Source organism: Vicia villosa, linkage group LG7, assembly GCF_029867415.1.
Source record: "Vicia villosa cultivar HV-30 ecotype Madison, WI linkage group LG7, Vvil1.0, whole genome shotgun sequence".
Taxonomy (NCBI): Eukaryota; Viridiplantae; Streptophyta; class Magnoliopsida; order Fabales; family Fabaceae; genus Vicia; species Vicia villosa.
Genome location: NC_081186.1, coordinates 67,731,774 through 67,735,994, shown reverse-complemented (window position 1 = coordinate 67,735,994; position 4,221 = coordinate 67,731,774).

Here is a 4,221-nt window from a genome sequence, read left to right as displayed (position 1 = left end):
TTATAAAAAAAAAGTTATCATAAAAGAAAAGAAAAGAAATTATTCAAAAACACTTAAATGAGATGGTAAGAGATATCTTTCAATTTAATCAAAATATTTGAATTCGAACTCGATTTTAAACACGTAGCAGTGTTACTTTCTTGAGGAAGAGTTTTGTGATCCATTACAATCCTCTTCATCTCGAAAAATTAGTCTCAATAAAAAAAAAAAAGAAAAGAGAGAAGATCATTTATATAAAAAGAAAATTGAGAGGATCCAAAGTGTACATAACTTGTCTTTGAAAAAAATATAGAATACCATTTTTTTTATTAAGACAGAGTATTTTTATTTAATTATTAATAATGTGAGAAATAAAATGAGAAGTTTGATAAAAAAAAATGATGGAGACTAGACAGAAATATGGCTACCTTAGTAATGGTGTGGACCGCATATTAATTTGTCTATGAATAAAACCAATATCACTTTTTGTTCATTAGTTTGGTCCAATATATTTTTGAGGTTTGAAACAAAATTTCAGATGATGTTTTTTTCTGAAGATTATTAATTATTTTTTATTTATAGTTTTGCTTTTAAGAAAAATAAAGTATGAATATTTTCATAGTTGATTCAAACTTTGTGTGTGCAGATAATGTAAATTGATTTAGAGTCCAACTATAAATTTAAATATAAGTATAATTCATGAGTCAGGTTGAGCATAACATGCTGCATGGTTAAAAATTTAGCCCAGTTAACATGTGACCAAAAACTAAAAGCATTGCTTTTCTCTACTGCTACATTGTGAATAACTCAACTTTTATCATGTGAAATTCTCAATTATTGAGGCCTGAATTTAAGTGTATAAATGATTAAAAAAATATTATAGGTTTAAACTCATGGCCTGACTTAGACTAGGGCTCACTTTATATATAGATATAACGACTTCAAATTCAAAAGGAGGCATAAATATTGATTTTTATTATATTAAAAGATAGCTTTCTTTATGAGTTTTCAACTGGTTTCACTATTAAGAAATATGGTTAGGCCTAACTCAACCCTACAAAATCGGCTAGTAGGGTGAGTATTGCCTCCACTTATAGGCACATGTTTATGCCATATATTGTCTGATATGAGACTCTTAACACACCCCCTCACGCCCAAGACTAGACAATTGGAGCCTGGAAATAAATGGTGGGTGGCCCGATAGCGGAAACCATAGAAGGTGGCCCACCGGATCTTAAACGAGGCTCTGATACCATATTAAGAAATTTGGTTAGGCTTAACTCAACCCTACAAAACCGGCTAGTAGGGTGAAAATTGCTCCAACTTATAGACACATGTTCAGGCCATATATTGTCCGATGTGAGACTCTTAACATTCAGCAGTTAGAGCTTAAGGAACAAAGCTGACTAGAGAATGGAAATGTTGTAGAGGCCTAGACAAGACGTCTATGATATTTATATATATGATATGTTAGATAGGAAGAATCACAAGATCTAGGAACTCATGTCTTAAGATATAATTGTCTTTGTTGTGAAAATTTTAATAATTATAATAATAATAATAATAATAATAATAATAATAATAATAATAATAATAATAATAATAATAATAATAATAATAATAAGTTTATTGATAGGTTCAAACACATCAAACTTTTGTTGAATTTGACCTTAATTTTAGATTTATTATGAGTAAAGATATGTAGGATAAAGAATAATGACAACCAAAATAAATGATTTCAAACAATACAATAACTTGTCAAGAGTGAAAACAAATACACAACAAACAAGAAGAAAATAAAAGACAAGAATATAAAAAAATAAATTATTTACCTAGCTGGATCAAACTGATTTACTTGAAAAGAGAGAACAACTCTCAAATTTTGGACCATATCTGATGCTCGAAGATCGCTCAAACTCAATCCGATAGTTAGACCACCACCACCACCACTGAAGTTCTGCTGCTTTTGTGCACTGCTGTCGACGACTTCCTCTACAGCTTTGGCGCCACTGGGCTGCCTTTCTACGGGTTCGACGTCATTCGTTGCCCTTTTTCCCGCTTTTTTACTTTTTGCATCTTTGTTTTTTTAATAGTCTCAAAATATGATTTCCTACTCTTCACCACTTAAGATTTTAAGGTATATTTCTACAATCCTAGAGAAGGTTTTTGGGACATTAGACTCTAAACCCTAACAATAACTCCTAACAAAGAAGGAAACACGAGGTACTCCTACTTTGTCATTGATATGATCGACTGAATGTTTAGATACGCTACCCATTATCAGGTGCAATATACGAAAAACTTCTATCATTGAGTTTATCATTATCATCCTCATAATCACACTAGAAATTTAACATTGATTTAGATAATTTGGCGTTGTTTATGAGAAATGCCCTCAAGTTTCACTTTACCTCTGATCTGATGGTGAACCTCAGGTGATGAAAATAGGAAATTTACCCCTCCCAAAACCAGGAAATCAATGACCTCCTCATAGATATCATATTGGTTTTCTAGAGGAATTTTAAAATTATCTAGAAACAGAACAACCACATCAAGATAATGACTTAAATTTGATAAGCATATCATGGCACAATTAATCCAGTTGAAAGTATCCCCACTACTTGAGAGCTTGCGTGGTTACATCCCCGAGGTTTCACATCATTGAGGCATGAACATCATTGTTACTATGGTGGGAAGAACACACGAGGAAACATATAGCAAGACACATTTTTTTTAGATGAAAGTTCAATTGGTGGGACAACCTCCTCACTTCATGAGTACCCTTGGGAAAGTATACACGTCTTGGAAGTGCTTTCTTATCAATATAGAAAAAGATCCATGGAGATGTAGTCACAAATATATCACTCACATAATCACCATAGGGCTCCCGAACTCCAAAAAAATAACATGTCAACCCTAAAGAGAAAAGGTCCTTGTTATCATACCCCAACGAAGAATTTATCAATGGAACACCAAATCATCATGTCCCATTGTTGGTGATGGTTGTCATGGCATATTTCAACATTTGTTAGATGCTAATAGATCAAGAAGGTTCACATGTTATCATGTTCACCGAGTTATTTCATACCATGCAACTCATTCAACAAATGTATATTTGCTCCATGAGTTACCTTCAGGGGTTCAACGATTTTACCAATAAGCCTTTGGACTAGGTAGATCTATGAGTCACCTTTGGAAAACAATAAATCAGAAAGTTTTTCAAGGTTACATTTGTGGTATTTGACTATAAGTATTTGTATATCTGCATAGTCGTGCAACCTACTTTCGCGAAGTTATGTGTGGTATCGTCGATGATGCAGTTAATATTGAAGTACCACACTAAAAGTGACAAAGAAGCTCGTGTTTCCTCGTGTTACTAGAGAAGTATGATGAGAAGAAAGAACTCAAGAATTTTGGAACAATCAAAGCCTCCACGCTCAATGAGGCCGTAAGCCTAATCTGACCAATTTTGGCTTTCATATAGAGTTGTTATTGATCGGTGACTTTTACACATTTATTCACCATTTATTTTAGTTATCTTTGATTTATATTATTAAGCATTTTATTGCATTCTTATTTATTTTATGCGCTGGTTGTGTGTTTTATTATTTTTAGGCTCAGAAGAATAAATCGACACAAATCAGTTCAAAAAAGTATAAAACACGGAGTTTCGAAGGAATTGAAAATCATGACAGGAGTGTGGTATTTTGACCATAACTATAGTGTCGTAACTCGGAATAACATGGGACTGGCGACACAATTTTGCTAACGAAAAGGGCTACAACTTTGATGAAGACCTTAAAGTCAAATTCTAAAGTCAGGGGCTGACACGGGCCGTGTCAAAGGGCATGGCCGTGTTAGGAGGCCTGGGACAAAAAACCAAATTTTAAGTTGACAGAAGCTGACACGGGCTCCCATAAAATAAATTAATAAGTGCCTATATATTTAACATATTTTTAGCATTTGTCAAAGATACCTGTAAAAAGATTAACACTTCAACATTCAAGTTAGTAAGATATTGATTAGAAATTTGCAAGTGTGTAATTAATTGTATTTAGGTGTGACTAAGGGTGACACTTAGAGACAATTGTAAATGTCTTTGTGTTGTCCAGCATGGAGTGCAAGTGATTGTTGGATAAAGATCATTTGCTATGAAGTGTGACAAAAGTGTACTTATACATTAAACAATTTCTTTGTACACCCCTATGAGGGAAATACCCCTGCTGAAAACCCTAAAATATC